Source organism: Balaenoptera acutorostrata, chromosome 3 (assembly GCF_949987535.1).
Source record: "Balaenoptera acutorostrata chromosome 3, mBalAcu1.1, whole genome shotgun sequence".
NCBI lineage: Eukaryota > Metazoa > Chordata > Mammalia > Artiodactyla > Balaenopteridae > Balaenoptera > Balaenoptera acutorostrata.
This window is the reverse complement of record NC_080066.1, coordinates 81201551-81216084: the sequence shown is the minus strand read 5'-3', so window position 1 is coordinate 81216084 and position 14534 is coordinate 81201551. Positions and strand designations below refer to the sequence as shown.

Here is a 14534-nt window from a genome sequence, read left to right as displayed (position 1 = left end):
TGAACTGCTATTAATGGGTTCATATACCTCACTGATCATTATTTTTAAAGGGCATGTTCCCCAAGGCAGAACTGTATATGTGTAATAGTTATTTCAGATAAAATACAATAGCTATCTAACCATTTATACTAGTTAAATAACTTAATCTTCTGATAATAACCATGACATTGATAAAAGTTTCATGCAAGTATAAAATGATACTATTTTGCTAAATCGTAGCATAAAAGTATTATTTATAATTTGAAAATAATGTTGGATAATATTAAAACAATGAGAAATTATCCCACTGATAAGGTTTAGGAAAAATTCTGTGTCCCCAAAAAACTGTGCTTGTTTTCACTGTCCCAAAACTGCTCTAAGACTTTAATGACCTATAAATAGCCTGGAACAAAGGGTACTTTTCAAGTCTTGTCTTACTGAAACTCTTTGTTGCATCTGATGTTGTTTCATAAACTCTGTGAAACCTCTCCCTTGGCTTCTGTGATTTTGTATTCTCCTGGTTTTCCACCTACCTTCCTGAGGACGGTTTTTGTCTCTGCTGGTTGCCCATGCTCCTTGCACTGCACACCCATCCTGCTCAAAATTACCCATCACTTCAACTCCACCTAAGTCCTGGTGATGCTCAACTCACTATCTTTAGGTCATGCCTCTCTTGACTCCCAACTGCTCTGTGGGACCACTTGCTAGACAGCTCCACACAGGTATCTCACAGATGCCTAAAATGAACACGTTCCAAGCAAAACTCATAATCTTGTTCCCTGTATTAGCTCCTCCTCCTGTGTTCCATTTCAGTTGGTGACACCACCATTCACCAAGTCACCCAAACTAGAAATATCAACATTATCCTAAACTTCTCCCTTTCCCTTATTCCCCACATCTAACGAGTACTGCCAATTTTTAATCCTAATTATAACCTAAATCTGTCTTCCTTCACCCCCTTACTGGTGCTCCAGTCCAGGCCCTGTCCACCTGAGTTCTGTCCTCACAGATTCCAGTGTGATCAATCTAAAACACAAACTGACCAGTCCAATCCCCTGCAGCTCCTCATCATTCACAGGTTAAATTCCAGGTTTCTTAAAAGGGCATTGATATATAATGAGTCTTTCTTTGAGTGGATCCTGCCCACATCTCCAACTCCATTTCTGGGCCTCACTTCCTTGAAATGTATTCTCTAGCAACACCAAACAGCTTATTATTCCACACATAACATGTTGTTTCTTACGATTGTACCTTACTGGACTAATCACCTCCCTCATCTAACTAAAATCTAGTTTTCCTTTAAAATTTAGCTTAGGCATCACTTCCACAAGTATCTCTCCCTAAGTGCCTCCCACCTCCCACCCCAGACTTGGAGATGCATAGGGAAGTATTTAGAGGTGAAATGTTATGATGTCTGCAACTTACATTTTTAGAGAGAGTGAGAAGGATAAAGTAAATGTGGCAAAATTTTAATGAACAGCTAAGAATCTAGGTGAAACGTATTCAGGTGTTCATTATACTATCCTGCCACTTTTCTATAGATTAAAAATTTTTCAACATAAAGTTGGAAAAAATAATATTACACATGCAACTCTACCAAAAATACACTCTACTACTGCACAACCATACTGTTCTAAATATTATTTATTTATGAATTCCTTGCTCCCACTCACCAGCACTGAGGTCAGCGACTGTTTTTTCAATTAATTGTGGTATTCTCAGGACCTAGCAGAGTGGGCTTTCAATCACTATTTGTTGAAGCAACGAATGACAGTGCCAAGTCAGAAATAAGCCTAAACACACAATTCTCAACAAACCAGTTAAGCGCTTTAATGTCTACAATGTGCAAAGCATTTTCCTGGGTGCTCTGGCAGTGGAAGGGAATATAAGTCAAGGTCACTGAAAAATCCCACTAACTAAGACTGGGCTGAAACAACAAGGAAGGAAAGACAGAAATGTAGCTGGGAGGGATGATGAGAAATAAAACGAAGAGAGTTAGGATTATACAGAGATGTGAAGTTAAGAAGTTAGGAACTAAGTCCTCAAAGATCAGGCGTGTAGTTTCTGAGGTAGGAAGAGATTCTTCAAGACACCATCTTTTTCATTTCCTACAAAATGGTAGGCTGAGTAAATACAGATGCTCTCTCCCACTAAAACCACGTAGAAATGCTGTACAGAACATATTCAAAACAACATCACCAGCACTAACAAAATTTTAAGGGCAAGGACAGAATACTAAACTTTGGCCTGATGCCATGATGGTCCAGAAGTGGCTACAGGCACTGGAGGCTTCTAGGAAGAGAAAGTGGTTTTGTTCCATCACAACATACGTAACTGAGACCTGAGGTTGAAATCCCAGAAGCACTTGAAGAAAGAGTCAGTAGAAAAACTCACCCACCAGTAAGATTAGCAACAAGGAGGGTTTATTCTAGATGAGAAGAAATGTTTCCCGTGACAAACATAAACCCCTGGCCTTCACCACACACTGGTGTAGATTATAAAATTATATAAATAATGTAGAGCAGCCAAGAATTAATCCCCAAATTGGTCCATGACCAGTGAAACTGTGGGGCACCAAACAGAAAAAAACACTTCCATAATATAGGATATATTAAGCCTTAGTGAAGATGAATTCATAATAAAAGATTACAAGTCACATAAGGAAACAATCTGCCCTAAGGAAAATCACCAGACATAGAAAACGAGGAGGCTGGCACCTTAAGAACTTGAGATAACAGTAAAGTTGAAGAAAACTGCAAGATAAGGATTTAGAATGTTTAAAAACATGAAAGAAAAGACAAAAATAAAGCCATAAGGGAAGAACATAATGATCTGCAAAAACAAAGATGGGTGAAAGAACCTAAGGGACACCACTGAACAGATCATCATATGCACTGTGGGAGTTCCAGAAGAAGAAGAAAGAGAGAATGGGGTACAAAGAATATTTGAGGAAATAATGGCTGAAAACTTTCCAAATTTGATGAAAACCCAAGTTCTATGAACTCCAAGAGGATGAATTAAGAGAGATATGCACATAAATATACTTATAATCAAACTGTTGTAAGACAAAGGCAAATAGAAAATCTTGAAAACAGCAAGAGAGAAGAGACTTGTCATGTACTTATCATTCCTCAATAAAATTAACAGTTAGTTTCTCATCAGAGACCATGGAGGCCAGAAGACAGTGGAATGACATAGTTAAAGTGACAGAAAAAACTGTAAACCAAGAATTGTATATCCAATAAAACTGGCCTTCAGAAATGAGGCAGAAATTAACACATTTCTAGATAAATGAAAACTAAGGAAGCTCATTACCACTAGACTGGCCCTACAAGAACTGCTAAAGGAAATCCTTCATGTTGAAAAGAAAGGACACTAGACAGTAACTCAAAGCCATATGAAGAAATAAAGATCTCCAGTAAATGTAACTAAATAGGAAAATATTAAAGTCAGAACTAACATATTTTTGGTTTGCACCTCCATTTTATTTCCTACATAATTTAAAAGACAAAAGCATAAAAATAATTATAAATCTATATTACTGGGCACATACCATAGAAAGATGTAACATATCACAATAACATAAAAGGGGAGACTGAGCTGCATAGGAGCAGAATTTTGCATGCTACTAAATTTAGGATGGTATCAATTCAAACTAGGCTGTTATAAATTTAGAATGTTAAATATAATCCTTATGGTAACCACAAAGAAATATCTAAAAAATATACACAAAGGGAAATGAGAAGGGAGTCAAAATGGTTCACCACAAAAAAATCAACTAAACACAAAAGAATACAGTAGTGGAGAAAATGAGGGACAAAACAACATACAAGACATATAAAAAAATATCAAAATGGCAGAAATCCTTCTTTATCAGTAATTACATTAAATATAAGTGGATTAAACTCTCCAACAAAAGGCAGAGGTTGGTGTAATGGATTAAAAAATGATTTATTAACTATATGCTGTCTTCAAGAGAATCACTTTATATCCAAAGAAACAAACAGGTTGAAAGTGAAAGAATGGGAAAAGGTATTCCATGCAAATGGTAACTAAAAGAGAGCTGAGGGGTTATGCTAGTATCAGACAAAATAGACTTTAAGTCAAAAACCGTTACAAGAGACAAGGGAGGACATTATATACAGCTAAACAGGTCAATTTATCAAGAAAAATAACAATTATAAATATATGTGCACCAAGCAACAGAATCCCAAAATATTTGAGGCAAACACTGACAAAATTGAAGGGAGAAATAGATAGTTCTACAATAACATTTAGAGGCTTCAATACAAGACATTCGATAATGGACAGAACATCCAGACAGAAGATCTGTAGGGAAATAGAGGATTTAAAGAACACTATAAACCAACTAGACCTAATAAGACATATAAAGACACTCTACCCAACAAGAGTAGAAGATACATTTTCCTCATGTACACATGGAACATTCTCCAGGATAGGCTATACATTGGGCCGCAAAACAAGTCTCGATACATTTTTAAGTATTAAGTTGATACAAAATATTTTCTCCAATCACAATGGAATGAAGCTAGAAGTACAAGCACAGAAGGAAAACTGGAAAACACACATATATGGAAATTAAACAACACACTCTTAACCAGTGGGTCAAGGAAGAAATCACCAAAATAAAAGTTAGGAAGTATTTTGAGACAAATGAAAATAAAACATACCAAAATTTATGGCTGGTGGAAGCAGTGCTCAGAGGGAGATATGCACCTGTAAATGTGTACATTAAAAAAGAAAAAAGCTTTCAAAATAATAACCTAAACTATACCTTGAGGAAATAGAAAAAGAAGTAAACACTAAATCTAGCTAGTATAAAGAGGAAAATAATAAAGATTGAAGTAGAGATCAATGAAATACAGGATAGCAAAATACACACACACACACACACACACACACACACATATAATATCAACAAAGCCAAAAATTGGTTCTTTGAAAAGATGAACAGAATTGACAAATCTTTAGTTAGACTGACAAAGAAAAAAAAGGAGAGAAGACATAAATAACTAAAATAAGAAATGAAAGTAGGAGCATTATTATCGACCTTACAAAAATTTTTTAAAAAAAGATTATAAGAGAATACTATAAATAATTGTACACCAACAAATTAGATAACTTTGATGAAATGGATAAATTCCAAAAACATACAAATTACCTAAATGACTCAGAAATCGAAAATCACAACAGACTTATACTAAGCAAAGAGACTGAATCAGTAATAAAAACCTCTCAACAAATAAAAGTCCAGGACGAGATGGCTTCATTGGTGAATTCTACCAAACATTTAAATTAAAATGAACACCAATCCTTCCCAAATGCTTCCAAAAAATAGAAGAGAAAGGAATACTTCGTAACTCATTCTATGAGGCCAACTCTAATACCAAAGCCAGGCAGACATCACAAGAAAAGAAAATTACAGACCAATACCCTTATGTATATAGATGCAGAATCTCAACAAACTACTAGCAAATTGAATTCAACATCATATTAAAAGGACTGTACTGACCAAGTAGGATTTATCTCAACACAAAAGTGGTTCAATAGAAGAAAATTAATCAATGTAATATATAATATTAACAGAACACAGGAAAAAAAACTGTATGATCTCAACTGATACAGAAAAGGCATGTGAAAAAATCCAACATCTTTTCGTGAATAAACATTCAGAAACCTAGGAGTAGAAGGGAACTTCCTCAACATGATAAAGGGCATTTATGAAAAACCCACAGCTAACATCACACTCAATGGTGAAAGACAGAAAGCTTCTCATACACACACACAAACACACACACACACACATATTTTGGTAGAAAAGTAGTCTATTTTTCAGTTTGCTTCTTTTTCTTACAGTAGACTCTGAATAGCAGGTAAAGCAAATATTCTTCCATAATGCACATGAGGTAAGTTTCAAAAGAGGTTAATAAGACCAAGATTTGCAAGGGCAGAAGGAAACATTCACTGAAGTCCCATTTCCTAGTTGAGTATTATTTCTACAACTCCTACTAAAAAGCAATCAAAACCTAAGGTCATTGGGAACCTAGCCTCTTTTAGAAAATACACTCAAGAAAATACACTATAACTCTCTACCGCCACCCAATTCAGACACAAAATGCAAACATCTGATTTACTTGACAGGTAATATTCTCCACTTGGTAAGGGTTATAAGACTTCTGACAAGTTCTGCAAAACTCCTTGAAGTAAACCTTGTTGGTACCCTGTAGGTAGCACACATAAGTATTTTCCCATCATATGCTGCAGTTCTTGCGTAATAATAGCCATATTTCTGCTCTGAGAACTGGAAACAGAGGTTATTCAACATAGAAGTTCTAGCCAGGGCATTAGATAATAAAAAGATATAAAAGGCATCCAATGGAGAAAAATAAGTAAAACTATATCATTCACAGATGACATGATTTTATATATACATATATATGTATATATATATGACTCTAAAGAATCTGTAAGAAAGTTACTAAAGCTAATAAATCAATTCAGAAGAATTTCAGGATACAAGATTGACACACATAAAGCCACTGTGTGTACATACACCCATAATAAACTATTCCATTTACAATAGCATCTGAAAGTATAAAATACTGACAAATAAACTTCACCAAAAAGATGAAATATTTGTACACTGAAAACTGTGAAATATTGCTGAAAGAAAATAAAGACCTAAATAAACAGAAAGATATGCTGTTCGTGAACTGGAAGACTTAATATTGTTAATATATCAATACTACCCAAAGCAATCTACATGTTTAATGCAATCCATATCAACACGCCACATTCTTTTATGTATTGGGTTGGCCAAAAAGTTTGTTCGGTTGTTTTCCGTAAGATGGCTCTAGTAGCACTTAGTTGTCTTTAACTTCATTTGAAACAATTTTGTTAGGTTGTATGTGACAGCTGTCATATCAGCTTGCATTTAAAAAAAAACATCAAAATTGGTGAATTTTTGTATAGCCATTTTAATATTGAAGATGGAAGAAAAAAACTATTTTCAGCCTATCATGCTTTATTATTTCAAGAAAGATAAAAACGCAACTGAAACGCAAAAAAAGATTTGTGCAGTGTATGGAGAAGGTGCTGTGACTGATTGAACGTGTCAAAAGTGGTTTGCGAAGTTTTGTGCTGGAGATTTCTCGCTGGACGACGCTCCTTGGTCGGGTGGACCAGCTGAAGTTGATAGAGATCAAATCGAGACATTAACTGAGAACAATCAACATTATACCAGGCAAAAGATAGACAACATACTCAAAATATCCAAATCAAGTGCTGAAAATCATTTGCACCAGCTTGGTTATATGAATCACTTTGATGTTTGGGTTCCACATAAGTGAAGCTTAAAAACCTTCTTGACTGTATTTCCGTATGCGATTCTCTACTCAAACGTAATGAAAACATTCTGTTTTTAAAACAAATTGTGACAGGCAATGAAAAGTGGATACTGTACAATAATGTGGAATGGAAGAAATCGTGGGGCAAGTGAAATGAACCACCACCAACCACACCAAAGGCTGGTCTTCATCCAAAGAAGGTGATGTTGTGTATATGGTGGGATTGGAAGGGAGTCCTTCATTATGAGCTCCTTCCAGAAAACCAAATGATTAATTCCAACGAGTACTGCTTCCAATTAGACCAACTGAAAGCAGCATTTGACAAAAAGCGTCCAGAGTTAATCAACAGAAAATGTATAATTTTCCATCAGGATAATGCAAGACCGCATGTTTCTTTGATGACCAGGCAAAAATTGTTACAGCTTGGCTGGGAAGTTCTGATTCATCTGTCATACTCACCAGACATTGCACCTTCAGATTTCCATTTATTTTCATCTTTACAAAATTCTGTTAATGGAAAAAATTTTAATTCCCTGTAAAAGGCACCTGGAACAGTTCTTTGCTCAAAAAAGATAAAAAGTTTTGGGAAGGTGGAATTATGAAGTTGCCTGAAAAGTGGCAGAAGGTAGTGGAACAAAACAGTGAATATGTTGTTCAATAAAGTTCTTGGTGAAAATGAAAAATGTGTCTTTTATTTTTATTTAAAAACAGAAGGAACTTTTTGGCCAACCCAATAGAAATGGAAAAGCCAATCCTAAAATTCATATGGAATTGCAGAGAGCCATGAATAGCCAAAACAGTCTTAGAAAAGAAGAACAAAGTTGGATGACTTACATTTCCTGATTTAAAAACTTACTACAAAGCTACAATAATCAACATAGCATGGTACTGGCATAAAGGCAGGCATATACGCCAATGGAATAGAATTTAGAGTTTAGAAACACACCCTATATACCTATGGCAAATTGATTTCAACAAGGATGCCAAGTGTATTCAATGGGGAATCAACATTCTCTTCAACAAGTGGTGCTAGGACAACTGGATTTCCATATGCAAAAGTGTGAGTTTGGACTCCTACCACTGGATGTGGTAATGGATCCTTAGATATAGCACCAAAAGCACAAGCAACAATAGAAAAAATCAACTGGACCTCATCGAAATTAAAAACTTTTGTGCATCAAAGAATATTATCAAGAAAGTGAAATGGCAAAAATACAGAATTGAAGAAAATATTTGTAAATCATATAATTTATAAGGGTTTACTGTCCAGAATATATAAAGAACTCCTACAATTCAACAACATAATGATCAACATCCCAATATTTTTAAATGGGCAAAAAACTTGAATAGATATTTCTCCAAAGAAAATATACAAATGGCCAATATGCACATGAATAAATGTTTGGTGTCTCCTCAAAAGGTTAAATGTAGAATTATCAGATGACCTAGCAATTCCACTACTAGGTATATGCCCAAATGAACTGAAAAGAGGGACTCAAACAAATAGTTATGTGCCAATGTTCATTGCAGAATTATTCAGAATAGCCTAAAGATGGAAACAATCCAAGTGTCCATCAACAGATGACTAGATAAATAAAATATGGTATATCACACAAAGAATCTTATTCAGCCCCCAAAAAGGAATGAAGTACTGACACATGCTAAAACATGGAGGAACCTTGAAAATATTATGCTAAGTGAAAGAAGCCAGACACAAAAGTCCACATACTGTATGATTCCATTTTTATAATATATACAGAAAAGGCAAATCTACAGACATAGAAACTGGATTAGTGGTTCCAGGGAATAGGGGAGGGGAGAGTTGGGAGGTGTGGGGTTTCTTTCTGGGGTGATGGATATAATCTAGAATTAGACAGTGGTGATAGATGCACAAAACCTACTGACTTGTACACTTTGAGAGGGTGAACTTTGTGGTATGTGAATTCTATCTCAATAAAACTGTCGTTATGAAAACAATTTCCAAGCTAGATATAGGCTGTCACTATGCCCCCTCTTCCCATAAGATACTAATGACACATGCTCAACCGTTTATTTAAAACTCAACCTTTTGGGGAATTCCCAGTGGCCCAGTGGTTACAACTCTGCCCTTTCAGTGCTGAGGGCCTGAGTTCGATCCCTGGTCAGGGAACTAAGATCCCACAAGCTGTGCGGCATGGCAAGCAAGAAAGCAAGCAAATAAATAAATAAATAAATAGTAGTTTTCATTAAAAGAAAAAAAAAACCAACCTTTTAATTACAAAAGAGTCTCACTCCATCGGAGGTTCTTCAAAGACACATTGAAAATCACTGCTTTAGATGAAACTTCCATTTGGACAGATGTATCAACAAACACTGAGCCTCTAAAGAGACAAGAGCTCAAAATCTCCCCACACTGAAGTTATCCACAAGAAAAGAAGTTCCATGAAGTGTTACAGGACCAGTAAAAATATAAATACATTAGTGATTTTCACTACATCAACAAAAACAACATCAAAACCTTATATAAGTACAGTAAAGGGTAAGCTGCACAATGATAAAATATTTTTAACATAAATATTAAGAAATGTAAGAAGTATCTTTAACCTCAGGGTCAATTCCATTACCATTCACTTTTCTATATTCTGGGTGTGAAGAGGTATTTGAATATAGTAAGACACACTTCCACACAATACACAGGACAAAATCTTTATTTAAGCATTTCAAATTCATGACAAGAATTAGCAAACCTGAGCTCTGGTCTCAGATCTAGCAGCTGTGCCCTTGGATAAGGCAGTTAACTCCTTCAAGCTTCATATTTATTATTTGCAAAATAGAAATTTCTAAGACTACAAATTGTGCTCTTTACTCATGTTAGAGAAAGGCAGAATGATACTGCAAGTCAAATTAGGAAGCAAGGACTCTCTGCTGACTATGGGATAAGTTTTACGAATCTTGAGGTTCTCTCTTCAAAATGTTCATAGCCAGTATCTAAACAAGTCTTTAAAATTTTGGAGATCAGTGGAAAATAATAATGTATTTTCTTTCTCTTTTATTTTCTAAAAATGTCATCCCCTTTGGAAAGCTGTCTAACAGGAAAAAACTTTGATTAATCACTTTCCTTCTGTTCTGATAAAGAATGGTAGAGAGGAAACCATAAACCTCCTAGAGGAGAACATAGGCAGAACACTCTGACATAAACTGTAGCAGTGTTTTTTTGGATCTGTCTCCTAAAGCAAAGGAAATAAAAGCAAAAATAAACAAATGGGATCTAATTAAACTTAAAAGCTTTTGAGCAGCAAAGGAAACCATCAACAAAATGAAAAGGTAACCTACTGAATGGGAGAAAACATTTACAAATGATATGACTGATAAGGGGTTAATATCCAAAATATGTAAACAGCTCATACAACTTAATATGAAAAAAGAAACCTGATTAAAAAATTGGCAAAAGACCTGAATAGACATTTTTCCAAAGAAGACATACAGATGGCTAACAGGCACATGAAAAGATGCTCAATATTGTTAATCATCAGACAAATGCAAATTAAAACCACGATGAGCTATCACCACACACCTGTCAGAATGGCTATCATCAAAAAGAACAAAAATAACAATGTTGGTGATGATGTGGAAAAAAGGGCACCCTTGTACACTACTGGTGGGAATGTAAATTGGTGCAGCCACTACGGAAAACAGTATGGAGATTTCTCAAAAAACTAAAAACCATATGACCCAGCAATTCCACTCCTGGGTATATATATCCCCCCCCTAAAAAAACCAAAACACTAATTCAAAAAGATACATGATGTACCCTAACATTAATAGCAGCATTATTTACAATAGCCAAGATATGGAGGCAACCTAAGTGTCTGTCAACAGATGAATGGATAAAGAATATGTGGTATACATATACATACAATTCTACTCATCCATAAAAAAGAATGAAATTTTGCCATTTGCAACAACATGGATGGACTTGGAGGATATTATGCTAAGTGAAATAAGTCAGAGAAAGATAAATACTATATGATATCATTTACTTGTGGAATCTAAAAACTACAACAAACTAGTGAATATAACAAAAAGAAACAGTCTTACAGATATAGAGAACCAATGGTTACCAGTGGGGAGAGGGAAGCAGGGAGTGGTAAAATAGGGGTAAGGGATTAAGAGGTACAAACTACTAAGTATAAAATAACTAAGCTACAAGGATATATTGTAAACACAGGGAATATAAGCAATATTTTATAATAACTGTAAATGGAGTATAACTTTTAAAATTTGTGAATCACTATGTTGTTCACCTGTAAGTTACATAATATTGTACATTAACTATATCTCAATTAAAAAAATAAAAAGAATGGTGGAGTCGATTCTAGTATGGTAAGAAAATGATCACCTTTCTACTGACCAACTGTGCATCTACTTATAATTTCTCATTGTACCATGTGCTAAGCAGTAAAATTTCTTCCCTAAATATCAGCGCTTCCAAGTTGACAACTGGTAGGCTGAAAATTAAACTTAAATTTCACAAAGTTTCTTCTGTCTGTGTACTTTCTTTCAAGTATTAATTATCACAGATTTCTAAAAATGTGGTAAATCATCCAGGTAAAGATACTTATAGGCTTTGAAGAAATCATATTCCATCACTGGGATAACATTCATAATCCTTTTGGTGAAACTTTTGGTAATCTTATTGCTTTACTGAAGTTGGTCCCTCAGTTAAAATTATGTTAAAAGTATTACTAAGTCAGAGCATGAAGGTATGGCTTTCTTAAATATACAAAAAGTGAATTCTTTTTATTAAGAAAACAGTGAACACATTTAGCTGATAAAATTATTTAAGAAAATTTGTGAACTCCCTTTTAAAAAGAAGTACCAAAATACAATACCAACATCAAAGCATTTTTTTCTTGTTATGTGTCCAGTTTGAGGTCAGTACTTTAATCGAAATTACTTTAAATCCAATCAGAGGGACTCAAGCTAATTCAGTTTGAAAGCTGGGGGAAAAATTAAACCTTATCATTCTTAACAGGAATTGGCGGTCGTAGTGGGGAAGCCAGTATAATCTATTTCTATTAAAACACTAATAACATTAGCAAAACTCTCTTAAGATGAAACCAGCACTATTTTTTTAAACACCGAGTCAAAAAACATTAGAATACACTATTAATTATTAGCAGAACCAGATACATATTTGTAAAGTTATACCTCTCCTACACTATGTCAACCTTCAAAGCAGCACAACTATTCTGAACTGTCCAATCCCAGACAAAGTAATTTATTTTTCTAGACTCTTAAAAATAGTACTAATTCAAATTATCAGTATTGGTTTAAAGCCTCCCCATCTCCAAAAGCAGATCTTCCTAAGGTCCACTGCAAGAGTATGAATTCTTAAAAGTACCAAGTTAAATAATTGACTAGCTTTTTAAAAATTTTCCTCAATGACTTAAATGGTTCTCTTGCAATGTGATTGGACTCAGCCTTACAAAAAATATAACTTATTGGCCATTTACTTAGAATTACAATAACAGAATTAAAAAACAAAGGGCACTGTGTTGCTCAATAGCCATCCCTCCTTTTTTTCCCCCAGGTACCTATTTTTACAGATAAGACAAGGATCTGACAAGGATCAGAATGATTAAGTGATTTGTCTAAAGTCGTATGAGTCACCAACAATGGAGAAGGCATTAATGCTTGGCTCTTCTGCCTTTTTGTCATTCTTTCTGCTTCCCCACCTCACCCCTCCCAGCAGCTCAGTAAAAATTTAGCAGCATGAAGAGTATTTACCAGCTATTGGAAATTGTCAACTTCATAATTTCTTTATGAAATGACTACAAGGACAGGAAAATAAGCACTCAAGAATATTAAAATTCTGTTTTGACTCAAACACTATTTCCCTCAAATATAATGAAAATGTGCATTCTTCTCTTCTATTTTGAACTAAATGATGATTTGTTCTACTCCAAGTACGTTTTTGACATAGAACACATGGTCCCAAAAACGTTTAGCCAGACTTGCTCAGCACTAGAATCACTCATTAAAATATTCTGCTTCCTCCTTCATCTATCTCAACTTATCCACTTGAGCCACCAGTGGCTAGTGGCCTCTACGGTGACTAACTGCATGTAGCAACAATCATAACTTTTACTAGCATAAACAGCTTAATCAAAACAGAAGCACACACATAGAGTGATATCCTGGGAAAGATAAAAACTGTGAAGTCCCTGCCCACTACTACTAAGTAATCTAAAACAAATATTTCAATAATAACCACTCAATTTGCCTGTGACTTTCTATGTACTAGTTAATACACTTTAGTGTCTAATTCTTTTCCCTTCTGTTGCCCCTTGATGCCCTCACAAGATGCTACCATCTTTACATCATTATCTGCAGAAGTGAAATTGCTTTTGCCCAAAATAAGTCTATGGTACCAATGAATTAGCTTAAAAGATTTCTGTTAACCATTCACCCAATGGAAAACCTACCACACGGCAAATGTTATTCTCTGGGCTGTTAATCTCATACAGTTTTACTTCTCACCATGCAGAGCATCACAAAAGATGTTCTCTAACATTAACCACACATGGAGATTTCTCATATCTCTTCAACTATGGTGTCCATCACATCAAGAAAAGAAAGGTGCTACGTAAACACAGTTAAATGAAATTTGCATTTACTCTTAGACTAGGTATCCCCCAAAAAAGATCTGAAATACTGAAATCAAAATGAATGAACCTACAGAAGGGTAAACTCTTTTTTTTTTAATCAGTCATCAATTTTATACACATCAGTGTATACATGTCAATCCCAATCGCCCAATTCAGCACACCACCATCCCCACAGAAGGGTAAACTCTTAGTAGCAGTTTTCAATGTACTATGTGTGAAAAGGGATGGAAAGGCATCACTCCAAATTAGACAAACAACAATCCAAACACATTTCTTTATCAAGCTTCCTTGACAGTACCTAAAAATAGTAAGTCGTCTCCAATCAATAAATTTAACACTGCTAAAACCAAAAAAAGTTGAATATCAAGTTAAGACAGAAACAGTTAAAATACTAATAGCCTAGTGACACTTGGAAAGAAGTTTTGCACTACTCTCAGAAACATCAGTGGTTCTCAAGCAGCGGTGATTTTGCCTCCCAAAACACATTCTTTGGTCACCACAACTAGGAAGGGGTGCTATTGGCATCTGGTGTGTAGAG

The 14534-nt window shown here is 34.9% G+C and overlaps 1 protein-coding gene across 6 annotated transcripts in view; it reads right to left on the bottom strand.

Annotated features, from left to right (window-relative positions):
- PRTG (protogenin) overlaps positions 1 to 14534 on the bottom strand; it is a 132786-nt gene that overhangs the window by 109117 nt on the left and 9135 nt on the right. The window contains exon 1 of one of the 6 annotated variants that reach the window (XM_057543427.1): positions 9594 to 9711. The exons of the other annotated variants lie outside the window; for them this stretch is intronic. The gene's annotated coding sequence lies outside the window, so the exon portion shown is untranslated. Of the gene's footprint in view, positions 1 to 9593; positions 9712 to 14534 lie in introns of those variants that run through there. 6 annotated transcript variants of the gene reach the window in all.